Genomic DNA, 16,011 nt, shown 5'->3' with positions numbered 1-16,011 from the left:
TCACACACGGTACAGCAAACCACGTCACAGGGTATGGTAGCAGAGTGTTTAACCTTTAGCTCCTGGGGAGCACACCACCACCCCCAAGGACCAGTCACTGTAACTCTGCAGGGAGAGGACATCTCTGGAGAGGGCCCGCAGGTCTGACAGATGGCTGACACAGCTGCCATGGACACAGGGCCCCCAGGCCCCACGCACAGGACACACAGCAGGAATTCCCAGGACGAGGCGCACGGACCACACGGCGGAAGAGCGAGTGACGCTGAATCTCAAGCGTGGGAATTTATAGACCAGCACCACTGCTCAAGGAGTTGTGGTTGCCCAGCCTGTGGTTTCATAAGCAGCAGAATAGCTGCTTAAAGACCAACATTCATCCTCCCACACCCCTCCAGGAACTCATTCCCGTTTGTGCATCACACCCCCTCCGTACTGGCACAGCTTTCCCCACGGCTGAGCGATTAACCAGATGGGGAAGAACTGATTTGGATGGAGGAGAAGAAATCCATTTTTGCAAGGTGGGCCGAGATCCCCATCTGGCTCACTGTGCTGTGAGCCCAACCAGCAATGGAGGTGTCACCTGGCACGGTTGGCAAAGCCACTGAAGTGGGAACACAGGGCAAAGTGGGATGTCACACCCAAGCTGAATCAGGTGCCACTGAAAACTGAACATCACCCAGAGCTTCTGCAGAGAGCAGGAATGTCCTTCCCACACATCTAATGCTCAGACATGTGAAACCCCAACCTTAAACCACACTCACATTAACTGCAAACCCTTTGGATGATCACAGTGATCGCGATGGTGCCCATTTCTCAAGGAGAGGGTTCAACAGTAATGCAACACCTTACTGGGGGTTTAGTGCAGGGGAAGAACAGTGGTTAGAGAAGCCACTTTCAGAGCTACTGTTGCAGCCAATAAGCAGCTGTGAGCAGAGTCATCCCTGGACAACTTGCCTCTGCTTCCTACAAACACTCAAGGTCTCAACAGCTAAAGATTAGGAACAGGTCACTGTTGTGCTTCAAGCCACCACTGCTGTCATGCTACTGCTCCTTTTCCACAGACACCCTCACTGGCACACAGCTGATGGGGTGAGCCACTGCAGGCTCGGAGCAAGCCAGGAACTGTAAAAATTCCCTTTCCAGTCCTGAAAGAGGAGGCAGGAGTGCAGCAGAACCAAGATGAGTTCTGGCTCTGAATGCCCCCAGGGCAGTCCCCAGCCCTGCTCCCAGAAGTGAGGGCACACACCTGACCTGGGGCTGCACTCCCCACCCCGGTGCAGGAGCCGGCCGGCCAGAACACACCAACAAACACACACAGTGCTCTGTCCAAAAGCCACAACTAAAGGTTGGAGTGTTTTCAAAAACTGGTAATTCAAGGTTTTAAGAATAACTTCAGATACCTAGTTCCATAATACTGGCATGCAAATAATTTCTAGACTTTGGCAAGCAGAGCAATGCAGCTCTGCAGCTTATTTGCAGAAGTGTTCCAAAGGCACCCAAGGCTTTTCAGAGGCCCATGAAGCAGCACAACTCCAACAGTGAGCTCTGCACCCCAAGGAATCACGGACAGGCCCAGTGCTCCTGGTCCTGTTTTTCCAGGTTGCACTCCCACACACAGCTGGAGGCAGTGCTGGCTGTACCTCAGGCACTCCTGAGTACGGTCCACCTGCCCTGCCCCAAGCGATCCTGCAGGCACCCCATCTCTGGACAGAGCAAACCTTTGGGTTACACAGCAAAAGACATAACTGCCCATCTCCTGTGCTTCAGTCCCACCACCTTGTGCTACCTGAAGGGTCTTTAACAGGCCATGTGTTGTCAGGCTTCACATTTTAACTCTCCTGACAGGCTGCTTTCTAAAAGCTTTTAACTGCACTCACCGGTGTCTCCTGCTTTTTCTCAAGGAAATATTCAAGGAGTGGTCTGACTGGCACAGCAGGGGATAACCTGGGCCAGGCACAATAGGCCACATGTTGAATTCCAGCATTATGCTATCCAAAATGCCTAACAAAAGAACATGGGACAAGAACATGTTATGCCTGGGAGGACATTCTCCATTTGAACATCCTTCCCCCTGCTCTCCAGCTGTTCCCCATTCTGTGCAGCTGATGGGCCCAGGTGCACTAACAGGTACCTGACTGCATTATTTTGCAGCTTCCTTTCTTTCTCTCATATTTCTTTAAGTAGTCAGAGTAATTTTGAATGATAATCCTGTCCTCTACCATGCTTCCAGCCTGTCTTTGGGTATTCTGTACCACATAATGAGAACAGCCCTTTATTGTATTGCCCAAGCCATGATGATGGAGCACGGTGGGATTCACAGCACAATGACCCAGCGTCATCTCCCAGACAGAAAAAGAAACAGCTTCCTGGTTCCCAAGGGAATTCTCTTGCTTGGCTTGCTATCCAATACCTACCCCACCTGGAAACCAGCAGGGATGCTTTATACCTGCTGAAGGCAGCAGACAGGATAGAGATCTTTGGGAACTGGGCATCTAACACACACCATTAAGGCACTTTCTGAACAGTTTTGGTTTCAGACCATCCCAAACCCAGCTCACACACTGGGGTTTCATCAGGCCCCACTGACAGCTCAGAATTGCTTTTCATATAACTAGGAATATGCAGAAAATGAAAAGTTTCATTCTTCCCCTTCACAGTCTCCAAACTGATCAGTCTGCCCTGTTCCCCAAATAAAGCAACACTCCCATAATATACTCCTGGAAAAGTTGGTAGCCCATGGCCTGGACAAGTGTACCCTCTCTCCTGGATTAGGAGCTGGCTGGAGGGCCAGGCCCAGAGAGTGCTGGTGAATGGAGCTGCATCCAGCTGGTCACCAGTGGTGTTCCCCAGGGTCTGTGTTGGGTCCTGTCCTGTTTAACATCTTTATTGAGGATTTAGATGAGGGGATTGAGTCCATCATCAGCAAATTTGCTGATGACACCAAGCTGGGAGGGAGTGTCGACCTGCTGGAAGGCAGGAGGGCTCTGCAGAGGGATCTGGATAGACTGGAGAGATGGGCTGATTTCAATGGGATGGAGTTCAACAAGGCCAAGTGCAGGTCCTGCCCTTTGGCCACCCCAACCCCTGCAGCGCTCCAGGCTGGGCACAGAGTGGCTGGAGAGCAGCCAGGCAGAGGGACCTGGGGGGACTGAGGGACAGGAAGATCAACAGGAGCCACCAGTGTGCCCAGGTGGCCAAGAAGGCCAAGGGGATCCTGGCCCGGATCCAAACTAGCGTGGCCAGCAGGGCCAGGGCAGTGACCCTTCCCCTGGACTCTGCCTTGGGGAGGCCACACCTTGAGTGTTGTGTTCAGTTCTGGGCCCCTCAGTTGAGGAAAGAGATTGAGGGGCTGGAGTGGGTCCAGAGAAGAGCAACGAGGCTGGAGAAGGGACTGGAGCACAAGTGCTGTGGGGAGAGGCTGAGGGAGCTGGGGGTGTTTAGCCTGGAGAAGAGGAGGCTCAGAGGTGACCTCAGCACTGTCTGGAACTGCCTGAAGGGAAGTTCTGGCCAGGTGGGGGTTGGTCTCTTCTCCCAGGCACTCAGCAATAGGACAAGGGGGCACGATGGGCTCAAGCTCTGACAGGGGAAATTGGAGATCAGAAAGAAATTCTTTGCAGAGAGAGTGCTCAGGCATTGGAATGGGCTGCACACAGAGGAGGTGGATTCCCCATCCCTGGAGGTTTTGAAACTGAGCTTGGCCGTGGCACTGAGTGCCATGATCTGGTAAAGGGACTGGAGTTGGACCAAGGGTTGGACTTGATGATCTCGGAGGTCTTTTCCAATCCAATCAATTCTATGATTCTGTGATTTCCCTTGGCAGCCAAGTAGCTGCTAGTCAAGGATGTTCAGTGTGTGATGCTTTCCAAAGAGCATTTGAACAGGTTTTATTTCAGCTGTTTTTATTTAACATAAAGTGTACACAGCTGAAAAACAAGGAGTCATCTCTTCAACCTTAAATTTCACCTGCTCAGCTACCGAATCTTCTCCCCCACCATAAATGCCATGCAGGTACCACCTCCCTTTTAGAAACCCTCACTGTTGGAATTTCAGTCTGAAGTACTAATACTAACTCAGATGTTGCATCTTGTGGCAAAGGACTAGTTTTGAGTTGAACCTGTCTTGTGAGACTCAGACCTTTGTGGAACAGGTGGGATGTATTGGCTGTTGTCTAAATTATTAAACCTGAATGCCCCCAAATTCTGATGTCTGAGTAGATGCATTGGCCATGTCCCAACCTAGTGCTGAGGTAAGACCATCTCCATTGTATCCCACATTCCTGGTTCTCATTGAACATAACAATTTTACAAAGCTTTCAAGCATAGTATCTACAGAAAACACAGGAAATATATGGGAAGTAACTTCACTGAATACACTTCTGTTGTTTGATTATCCAAGCATTTTCTGCCACTCGAGTATGTTCAATTTTGCTACACCTTTTTTTTCCCATGAACTGCAGTAACCAGCTAAGAGAAAAGATGATGTTCAGTTCAGATAAGCCTGTTTTCAACCAGTGCCATTCCAGCTCCAGCTCCCATGATCTGTTCTCCCATGTTTTCTCTGCTGTTCTTGTGGAGAAGGCCCATAGAGAGGCACCTAAAATGGCTCATCAGAAAGCCTTACAGGGCCAGTAAGAACCAAATGCTTCTCTACTGAATTAGCAAATCTTTAGACTCTGCTACTGAGTTAAGAGATATAACCTAATCCAGTGGCCCTACAAAAATCCATGCCATGTATAACTCCTTCCTCTCCTGCATGGGTGTCCCCTCCTGCCCACTGCGGTGCCAGCCCAGCCACAGAGAGCCCCTCAGCACCCCAGGCACCGTCCCATGGAGGCAGGGACGGGGCACATCCCTGGACTGGGACAGAACACACTCCTCAGAGCAGCACGTGCCACCTCCTGCAGCTTCCAAAGGGTTACAGTACTGAGGACTCCAGCAACTCATTTTCCACCAGAATCAGGAACACACAACTCTGTAACACCAGGTTTTCACACCTGCCATTTCAGTCTGGCTGTCATTGAGGGGATGAAGGCACACTCTGCACATGGCAGTGTTCCCGGGAGCACAGCAGTGATTTCACAGCCACGGGTATGTTTTCCTAAGCCAGGGCTAACAGCAGCCTCCTGCCTTCACTTGTGTAAGAGTCAAGCTCTGATCGTTTCCCTTCTGCCAGGACTGTTTTGCCTCCGAGGAGCTGGAAAGGAGGTGCATGGCAAGGCAGAGCACAGCAAGCACGAGCAATTAGTGACTTATTTATGTCACACTAAGGCTCCAGCTCATGGATGACATCCTAAAAGAATGCAGGAACCAAACTCAGGCTTATACCCCCTTAACTGTCCAGATGGGTGTTCCAGTACATCCCAACAAGCATCCAATTTATTTCTGCAGTTTTCAGGTTCCAAAACACAAGCAAGATTCCAACTCCATAAAGAAGAGTGACAGAGTATCAAGAACTGCTTAGAAAACACACATACCTTTTTTAAGAAGTGGATCTCCCATATAAGCAAGATTAATTTTAATATTCTAGCTGCAAAACTTTGTATTTGGGAAAAAGACGTGCCATGAGCAGCAAGCCATTGCCATTAACAATAAACCAGTTATTCTGCCTTCACAATGATGTTCATGCATTTTAAGACCTGCACTGCTAACACCATAAAAGATAATTCCCAAATCAGAATGAGTAACCACTAGATTTGGAACTGCTGGATTTCAGCATTCTGTGGGTCAGGCCATGGCTCTGACCATGCACAAAGACAACACACCTGCATTTTAAGGAAACAGCAACATCTGTCATGAACCTTTCTCTGCAGCACCAACAACTTGCAGCTCCCCAACCCAGCCCTCACAAAGCCACACTCCTCACATTTAGACTGCAGGCTCCAACAGAAGGTTCACACTTCCAAAAACAGCAAGGGGACTCAGCCTGGAGAGAGGATGTTCCAGCACAGCTGTGGGAGAACTCACATTGGATGACAAACAGAGGACACGAAACAACCTGAGAGACTGCTCACACTGTTATAACAAGTTTAGTTCAACTTCATTGAGTTTATTATTGTATGGTTTTTAGTTATAAAAGTTCTGTGTCCCCCTCCCCATTTTCCCTCATAGCCTTATCCCAGTTTACCCTCCATATTGTCTCCTTCCCCCTCCACCCTTTTCCCACCCTTGCCCTGATCCCTGCACTCCCACTGCTGAGCCTTCCCACCCTTGCCCAAAACCCTGTTGTCCCACTGGCCATCCCATTTCCCCAGTTACACACTCAGTCCCAGCCAAGTTCCAGAACCTTCCCCCCAGAACCCTTTACAAAGCCCAGTTTCCCCAGTCAGTGCTTTTGGTGCCTTTGTGGGTGGGTGCAGAGTGCTGAAGTCTTTCCCTTCCGTCTCTCCCTGGGTCAGTGGCTGTCACCCGGGCAGGGCTCACACACCTGCTGGACCCCCTGAGTTCAGCTGCTGAGAGCCCCCCTAACCTCAGCATCTCTGCCCGCTCTTGAGGCGGAAAACTGTGTGAAACTTCCCTAAAATCACTGAGAAAGAATGGAAGAGCAGCTCACCGGCACTCTCTGAGCCACAGCACAGATTTCAGACCCCAGGGATACACACTCAGTGCAGATACAATAACTAGGGAGTGGCTACAGGGCACAGCTCTTCAAACTGCACCAGCACAGGCTCCAATTACCAACCTCATCGTAACAATGAATCCAAGAAGGGGCAACCTTTAAACAAGTAATTTTTTGCCACAAATATTCCTTAAATAAGAAAAGGGTTATTATAAATTAGTCTACTTTATCAGTTGGCACAAGAATTTGCCAGAGCTGCAAAACTGATTCTTGCTTAGCTTGCAGAAACCCACTGATGGCTGGCAATAAAGGGAAAAGAAAACCTGGGAAGTTTTGTTCTGATCTTCTTCAGCACTCAACCTGCAATAAAAAGTGCTGTTTATGCTGAAGAGTCAGAAATAACCAGAATCTGACCCCACTCAAACTGCACTTTCATTCCTAAATTGGTAGGTTGTTATGCAATACCCTTCAGTGCTTTCAGCTGACCACATCTCTGAAATCTAGACCCTCATTAGCAATTCAAAACAGTCAGAACTACACAAATACTGACATGCATGTTCTGAAAAAAATGAGATTCCCTATAATTAGAGGTCTGATGAGACAATTTGCTTAAGCATGGAGCAAATGGACAGTCCTGTATTAACAGAGACTAAATGCCATGCTCAGCAAGCAGCAGTTAAAGACTATGTAACAAAAACTGGTGATGTTTTAGGAGTGGAAAAAGTTTGCCATGGTTTTCATCATTTGCAAAAGCTACTAAAAGCACCCACTGGAGCAAATGAGGAGTGTGAAGACTCTTCAAAGTAAAACATTCCCAAGTTTCCCAGAAAAAGTCCTTTAGGAGTCCTTTGCCAGCCTTTCACTTTGATTCAGGAAGGCTGTCAGTCTTAGATTAAAATTACAAATGCAATTATTTTAAAAAAAACCAAACCCCACAAGTGATGAGGTCTAGAAATTCATTCTATGCTCAGGGTAACCCTCAGCACCATCTCTCAGCTGCAAATGAGTTACTTTCCCAGGAAGAACTGCACCATCACCACACACCCCCAGAAAACTCTCAACTTGCAGAGTTAAGAAGGGAGGAGGGAGGGATTCACAAAAACAAACCCCAGGAAGGGTGAACATGAATGGAATGCACAAGCGTGGACTGGGTGAGTTAAGCATCTTTAAACGGCCACATCTCTGTGGGAGAGCACGGGATGCTCCAACACCACCTCCTCTCCCCCCACACTGCCCGCAGGGCTGCGGGACACAGGGAGCACTGACTGATGAGAACTGTGCACCTTCTCCACAAGAGCAAAGCCAGGAATAATAAAAACAGTGGTGTGATGAGTTTTGGGATGCTTCCCAGAGGTACCTGCTCAGCCACAACCAGCTCCTGTCAAGTACAAACTCGCTGAGGGTGCACCATGTGCAGGAGGGGCAGAGCTAACAATGACCTGCCTCGACAGGAATCCTTTGGAGTCACTGCCTTCGCATGTGCATGGCCAATTAAAGCAACTTCTGCCAAAAAAAGAAAGGGAATATCACTGCCCCACCCACATTCCATAATAGCAACAGGAAGGAACCGGAAGGTTTGAGAGGAAGGAGTCATTGTTTGGATGGTCTTGGAGAAAAAAGATATTTTAAGGTAGTAACACAGCTATTTACTAAGTGGAAACCAACTGCCATCTGATTAAAGACACCTTTTTCTCTCTCCACCCCTTCTCTCACCCCCTGGAACAGGAAATATGACAAAGCTCCAGAACAAAAACCAGATGAGCTAAGAAATCCTGTTCCCTTGGCTTTGCACCAGTGCTTTGCCTCTGGTTCTGCTCAGCACTGTCGCTCACCGACAGCCACTGCCTTCTCCCTGGGCCCACAATAACAGTGTTAATCAAATAATCACATTCAAATTGTCTTAACCAATTCTGTAAACTAAGTAAACCAGCTTAGAACACCTGACACTAAAGTACTGATGCATAAAGACCAGAAATTAACTTTTTTCCTTGAGGTTATAAGCTTTGAACCCTGCACAACTAATCTGCATTACTCTGTTTCATTACAAATAATCCTTGCAGCTTTTGGGGGGTTTTTTTGCTACTCTTACTGCATTTTATATCATTACTTTTTCTCCCTATCTCCAGCTAGGAAAGAGGAGGAAAAAACCCACTCACACAATCACACTGCACTCTTCTCTGGAGCCATACAAAATAAGAGGGTTGTGATTGAGGACTCCACCAGCAGTGGAAGTGCCACAGAGTAACAAACAGGCTGTCCACAAAGCCTTTCCCACATCTCTGCTTTCAGGATACACTGTTTAATTTGCGTAGGAAATGTGTTTCCAAGAGAAGAGGTTTGTAATTAAATACATCTCCCAAACACTGGAAGTCACAGTAATCACAAAGTCAATACTTTGTACCGAAATTTAAACCACTCCAGAGCCTCTCACAGAGCCCAACCAGATCCTTGCTTTTTACTCTCTCAAAAAATACTCTGTGTCTTTCATTGCCCTTGTAGCTTGTGTGAAGACTTTTGACTCCCAAGGCTTCTGAATTTCAGAGAGTCATTGAGCTGAGTGCAGTGACAGGGCAGGGCTGCATCACAGCCACCACAGTCAGTGTTGGCAGCCAGGTGGGCTCCTGCCAGCCCTGGGCAGTGGCCACCACAGCCAGAGGGCACACCCAGGGAACAGAACCCAGCCTGGGCTCCAGCTCCTGGCTCAGGGAGCCTCTGCCCTGCTGGAGCCTGGCACAGAACCTCAGGGAACCAGTGCCACTCCTTTGCCCTTCTCTCCTGGCTTTATTGCTTGTCTGCCTGCCTGCCTGTTGGTTTCCCTTCTAGCCTGGCTTCATATACACTGTCATCATCCAGGGAAAGGTGGGGAGGAGGTGGGGAAGGGAAGATAAACGACTGTGGGGGTCAGTAAGGTGGCAGGGGTCAATAATCATGACCAGAGAACAAGAGCACACCACCAGACACCATCCAAGAGCATCCATCACTCCCCAAAGGCACAAAAGGAGCCAGAGGATACTGCTCAACAGTGTGACACAGGAACAGAAACAACCCCACAGCTCCTGCCTTATTCCTTCCTTCTGTTGCTGGTGACAGCTTGGCCAAGGCCAGGTGAAGGGCTTGTAATTCAGGGCCTCAGACAAGGAAAAGGTTGATGGGACCAGTATAACTAAAGACTCATGACATGGGTCATGACAGGACACAAGGCTGGTTTCACCTCTCAACCTCTAACAATCAGATCACATCAAGCCCCTTGCACACAGACTTTACCTGTTCAGCTTCTCATTCTTTAAATGAATAAGTAATTTAATATTCAGGATGTTTAGACTCCAACACATCTCGACATCAGGTATTGCTTGGAATGACACATATGTTAAATTGTAACTGAAGCTCATACAAGATGTGCCACCTGCGTACCTGTCCCCAGCCCCTCATGGATTTGCCAAGGCCATGAGCAACTCTCCAACACCAAGCAATGAGACTCACTAGGTCTCAAGTCACACTAAAAGAAATCAGTGTTACAGGTATACATTACAAGGACATACTTGCAAGAACGAGGGTAAAGAACAGGCAGCCTGAACATCTTGATTAGTTGTGCTCACACCCACTTTCACCTTCTGAGCCGTGTCCTCTGCTGTTCAACAGCACTGGCTCTGAATTCAATATTCCAGTCAATTAAAAACAACATTTACCCACCTACAGCCTCAGCTGAAGATCTCAAGAGCACTTTGCAAAGATGAATACTGACCTGCCCAGTGTTACACAGGTTAAACACCGTTTTATAGGCACACAGCTCAGCCCTGTTTACATGAAAAATTAAACTGACCTTTGTGGCTGTGTAAAGCTACATTGTTAGTGCAGCCCTTGTGCAGCCCATTTATTTAAGTGGATCTTCTGGGATAAGGTTGTATCATCTAGAAAAAGATATGGGAAGAGTAATCTCCCTCTTAGAGCCTTAGATCTGCATAGGTTTCACCTCCACAAGTGCCCAGAATAAGCAGTAAATGAAAACTCTGAGCCTTTAGGGGAATGGGAAGGGCAGTGGAAGGGGGAGCACAGAAAACAACACAAGATCCTGGCAGCATTAACTCTTATTGAATAAAGTGAAAAGCAGCAAATTTTGTATTTAACCACATGACCTCTTGAACTTCTGCTGAAGAACAGCAATGACAGAACTGTCTGGCCTACACTCCCCTCTCAATTCCATCAGTTAAACTTTAGGAAAAAGAAAATTTTCTTCTCCTGATCCTCCCCACAAGCCCAAATTTCAGCCCAGAATATGTGCACTGAAGGGTTTACAGTCATTTGTACCCTATCTTACATGAACATCTCATTTGCTCCCCAACATCAGCCCCACACAAATTCTTCAGCACGCACAGTCATGTGCACATCCAGTCCATAACAGGGCCCAGAGTGCTGGGAAACTGGGTGTTGTTTGGGGGAAAAAAGCACACCATCAGCTTGAGTTTTCTCTCATATTATTCCCATTGCAATCCCACCTTCCACACTGCTGCCAGCTCCCTGCCAGCTTCGCTCTCAACCCCCTCACTGCCTTGGAAACAGTACAGGAGTTTCATTCTCTCTTGGACTGTAACACACATCAACACTCCTCCCTCCTCGTGTCATTCCACGTACTGAAACAGATCTGCTGGGGAATTTCCTGGCATTCAGCTTGGTTTCAACACCACTGTTCCACTCTCTGCCTTGGTAATGGTTTTCCTTTTAGCTACACCTGGCCTCATGTTTGCTTTTTCCATCCACAGAGTCACAGAATAGTTTCAGCAGGAAGGGACCTTAAAGACCATGTCATTCCAACCCCCTGCCCTGGGCAGGGACACCTCCCACCAGCCCAGGGTGCTCCAAGCCCCATCCAGCCTCGCCTTGGACACTTCCAGGGATGGGGCAGCCACAGCTTCTCTGGGCAACCTGTGCCAGGGCCTGCCCACCCTCACAGGGAAGGATTCCTTCCCAATATCCCATCTATTCCTGCCCTCTGGCAGTGGGAAGCCATTCCCCTTTGTCCTGTCACTCCATTCCCTGTTCCAAGTCCCTCTCCAGCTCTCCTGGAGACCCTTTAGGCACTGGAACAGAACCTCAGGTCTCCCCAGAGCCTTCTCTTCTCCAGGCTGAACAATCCCAGCTCTCTCAGCCTGTCCCAGAGCAGAGGGGCTCCAGCCCTGGGGCATCTCCAGGGCCTCCTCTGGACTCTCTCCAGCACCTCCACATCCTCTGTACATTGGGGCCCCAGAGCTGGAGGCAGCACAGCAGTTGGGGGTCTCACCAGGGCACAGGGAGAGAATCCCCTCCCTCAGCCTCCTGGTCACACTTTCAGATCCAGCCCAGGACATGGGTAGAGGTGCCTGAATTTAAAGACTTCCACAGGAAGCCCTCCGAGTCTAAATGATTAATGAAGTAGTTGTCTTGTAAATTAGAAATCTTCTCACAGAAGGGAATGTCAATGCATTGTGAGTTTCCCTTTGCAAACTGTGTTAGTTCAGATGTGTGTATTTCATAGTTTCTATCACTCCACAAAGCACAGGGGAAAAAAAAGGTTAGTCCTCACTGATTCCACCACAGATATTTATAAACACATATCAAAGGACTAGCAGATGTTTTCCATAGTACATCTGGGATTAACAAACAAAACCATGTAATCATATTGAGAGAAAAGGTATCTGGCTCTTTAAATCCATCAGTCATGAGGAATCATGAATCATATGCACGTATCAGATTTGCCAACAGAAGAGTCTGGACTAACCCTCTGCACACCAGAAATCAGTTACACCCATTCTCACGGTGACTGGCAGATAAGGAGTCTCAGTTTTTCCAGGAGAACAATCCCACTTCCAGATGCAGTGACTACATTCCATTCCTCCTGCAACTCCTTCACCCCAGTAAATCCACTTGCACCCAATTCTGCTTTGTGGAGCAGCAGGTCACTCTCAGTGCTTGTCTTTGAGAGGAGCTCATCCATTGAGGGTGCTGGCATGCAATTTTGTGGCAGGCTCTATTTTAAGTCTCATTCACTGGATTAAAATAGTATGGAGTTAAAAGTAGTAATTATCCAACATCTGCACTTTCTCTAAAGCTGCAATGCTGTTTAACCAACGCACGAGCTATAAACTCACTGAATGGAGCTATTCCAGATTAGCTATAAAACTAAATTAGGGTGAATTCCCAGAGCAGTAAAGGATCCAATTCCTCAAGGTTATATGCATTAAAGTTCTGCAGCACAACAATTTGAGTGATGTCCAGTTAAGGCACAATAATACGAAGCCCCATCCCTGGGAGTGCCCAAGGCCAGCCTGGACAGAGCTTAGACCAACCTGGGATAGTGGAAGGTGTCCCTGCCCATGGCAGGGGGTTGCAATGAGATGGCCTTTAAGGTGCCTTCCAAGCCAAACCAGTCTGTGGTTCATGGTCATGCTGAATGACTGTGTCATGTTGCACTGTCCTGACAAAAAATACTTGGGTCCTCTTTTACTCATCATGTTCCCTTTAGTGTCTAGCAAATAAAAAACCCCACAGAAACCCAGCAAGCCCTTGAAGCATCATGGCCATGTAGGTCCCCACTGCAGACCAGCCCCACTGCTCATCTATGAGGAACAGGCCGGTTTGGCTATGAAATATTTATGTGATCTTCACTAATTCTCTGCCAAAGAGAGGTCATTTGGAAATCAAATAGTGACAGCAGACATAATTGCAAGGCAGGGCTGAGGTCCCACGAAAGTATATTTCCAGCCCACAAACATTTCTACTAAGGTGGATTCCTTTGCAAGATCAGTTTCTCAATCTTACAGCTGCAGAAGGAAGATACTCGTGCTCCTGAAAAAAAACACAAATTACTTCTCCGTAACATCCCTCAGTTAACTTTATCAGACCAACAGAAGCCCTGTGAAGAAGCTGCACATTAATGTCTGCTTTACCCATGTCAGCACAGAAATGCTGATGTTTCACAAAGCTTGAAAATGCATTGTGGGGTAAGTATTTACATTTTAAAGCACGGGTTTGAGCACGGATTTCTAATCTCTGCCCGCTGCGCTCCCCCCTGCCACCTTGTGTAAACTTTTAATCTCCAATGCAGAGGCCTATTATTAGAGCTGGCTGGAAAAAAAACCCTACAGACTGAAGGCACGTTGTTTGTTATGGAAAAGGTTAGGGCAAAGCCTTCCTTAAAACAAAGCCCAATAGATCTTCATCTGTGACTGCTGAGAAAAGTCAAAACAACAGTTTCTTGATGTTTTAAAAACTGTTTCGCTGTACATAAAAACCAATGACTCAACTTCAAAATATGTTCCTTTAAACAAAAAGTTTCGATCAGCAGAGAGAAGTAAGTGAACACAACATGGCCTTAGTGCCCCAAGACAGAGCAAAGACTGCACCCAGGGTAAGGTGAGCTGGGCTTCCAGCTCCGTTTCCACCCCACGCTGCCTCCGAACCAGCCCGGGAGCCGGAGAAACAACCCGCAGGCTTTACCTTTAGCTGGTCTGAAAGCACTGGGAGCACTGGGCTCTCCCCCTCCCCAGCGCAGGAACCACGCAGGACACCAACAGCTCCAGCACCCAGAACCCCTTCTGCACAAGTCCCACCTCAAAAAACAAAAGCCAAAGGCAAACCAAGGGGGGAGGGCAGCAAAGGGCTCCCAGAGCAGCTCGATACAGATAAGGCAGCCTGGCCTGGGGCCGTAATTCCCAACCGCGATGAGCCATGCAGGCTCGCAGGGATCGATGGCCTCGCCAGCGCCCGGGCAGGGCTGCTGGAACAAGGGCAGGCAGGCAGGCAAGCGTGCTTTCAACACAACCAATTCTTCACCAAACCTAGCTTGGGACACACAGTTTCCTGCAAACTTCGAGCCCGAGAGAGTTCCCGTGTTTGCAGCGGCACACGGAGCGAGCCAGGGCTGCGCGGGGGTCACACAGCACCCCCGGCCCGGCAGCTGCTGCGCCCTCCCTGCATTGTGTCTGCGAAAAGTAGCACCGAACTTTCCGCGGGGGAAGGAGGAGCGCCCGCCCCGCGGCGCCGGAGCGGCCGGGAGGGTGTCGGGAAACGTGGCGGGGCCGAGCGAGGCCAGGGGAGTTCCCGGTACTGCTGCACGAACAGCCGCACGGCCGGGAGGGACGAAGGGAGCTGGGGAGCCGAGAGGCGAGAGGGGGGCCGAGAGGCGAGAGGGGCCCGGCCCTGCCCTGCCCGCAGCCGGGGAGGGGCCTCGGCACGGCACCGAAACTTCGCCGGGAGCGGCCCGGCCGCGCCTCGCCCCGGGGAAAGGCGCCGGCGGCCCGAACGCGGCGGGACCCCCCGGCCCCGGCCCAAACACGCGTGTACCCCCGGCCTGGGCCCAACGCGTCGGATCCCACCCGGCCCGGCCAAGCTCCCTCCGGCCCCCGCCCCGGCCCCGGTCCCGGCCCAGCGCGGCCTCCCCGCGGGGCCGGCCCAGGCCAGGCCCAGCTCAGCCCCCTGGCCCGGCCCGGCCCGGCCCGGCCCGGCCCGCTTTGCTCCGCTCCCCGCCCGCCCCGCTCCCGCCTCGCCCCCGCGGCCCTCCCGCAGCGCCGCAGCCGCCGGGCCCGGCCCGCGCCGCCGCCCAAAAGTTTCCAAGTGGCCGGGAGGGAGCCCCGAAAGTTTCCCGGGGCGCAGGAGGGTGCGCGGCGTTGGGACGCGAGGGACTCACCGGCACCGCGGCCGCTCCGCTCGCTCCGGCCCCGCCGCTTTGTCCCGTCCCGCCGAGGAAATGGGCTCTTCCGGCGCCTCCCGCACGGCCCGGCCCGGCCGCTCTTCCCGGCACCGCCCGCCGCAACGCCCCGAGCCCGGCGCGGCACCGCCCGCAGGTGAGGGCAGGGCAGGGCAGGGGCAGGGGCAGCGCCGAGGCACGGGGGTAGGACCGGGGGGACAGCGGGGCAGGGGCAGGGGCAGGGCCGGAGGGCAGTGGGGCAGGGCTGGGGGCAGGGCCGGAGGGCAGGGGTAGCGGGACAGGGAGGCAGGGCTGAGGGGCAACAGGGCGGGGACAGGGGCAGCGAGGCAGGGCCGGGGGGCAACGGGGCAGGGCCGGGGGACAGCGGGGCAGGGGCAGGGGCAGGGGCAGTGGGGCAGGGCTGGGGGGCAGCGGGGCAGGGGCAGCGAGGCAGGGGCGGGGGCAGGGGCAGTGGGGCAGGGCCGGGGGGCAGCGGGGCAGGGGCAAGGGCAGGGGCAGTGGGGCAGGGCTGGGGGGCAGCGGGGCAGGGGGGCAGGGCTGGGGGGCAGCGAGGCAGGGGCGGGGGCGGGGGCAGCGGGGCAGGGGCAAGGGCAGGGGCAGTGGGGCAGGGCTGGGGGGCAGCGAGGCAGGGGCAGTGGGACAGGGCTGGGGGGCAGGGGGGCAGGGGCGGGGCAGGGGCAGGGCAGGGGGGCAGGGCCGGGGGACAGCACCTCGTCCCCGTGGGGGAGCCCCCTCATCCCCGTGTGGGAGCCCTCTCATGTCAGGCAGGAGTGCTGAGG

General features: G+C 51.4%; 1 protein-coding gene across 1 annotated transcript in view; it reads right to left on the bottom strand.

Moving 5' to 3' along the window:
* Nucleotides 1-15,422, bottom strand: part of CTNNA1 (catenin alpha 1) — a 126,759-nt gene extending 111,337 nt beyond the window's left edge. The window contains exon 1 of the mRNA XM_071570464.1: nucleotides 15,212-15,422. The gene's annotated coding sequence lies outside the window, so the exon portion shown is untranslated. The remainder of the gene's footprint in view (nucleotides 1-15,211) is intronic.
* Nucleotides 15,423-16,011: the final 589 nt, after the last annotated feature.

The sequence above is a fragment of the Pithys albifrons genome, chromosome 15 (assembly GCF_047495875.1).
Source record: "Pithys albifrons albifrons isolate INPA30051 chromosome 15, PitAlb_v1, whole genome shotgun sequence".
Taxonomy (NCBI): Eukaryota; Metazoa; Chordata; class Aves; order Passeriformes; family Thamnophilidae; genus Pithys; species Pithys albifrons.
The sequence above is the reverse complement of the archived record's forward strand: the minus strand, read 5'-3'. Positions and strand labels throughout refer to the sequence as shown.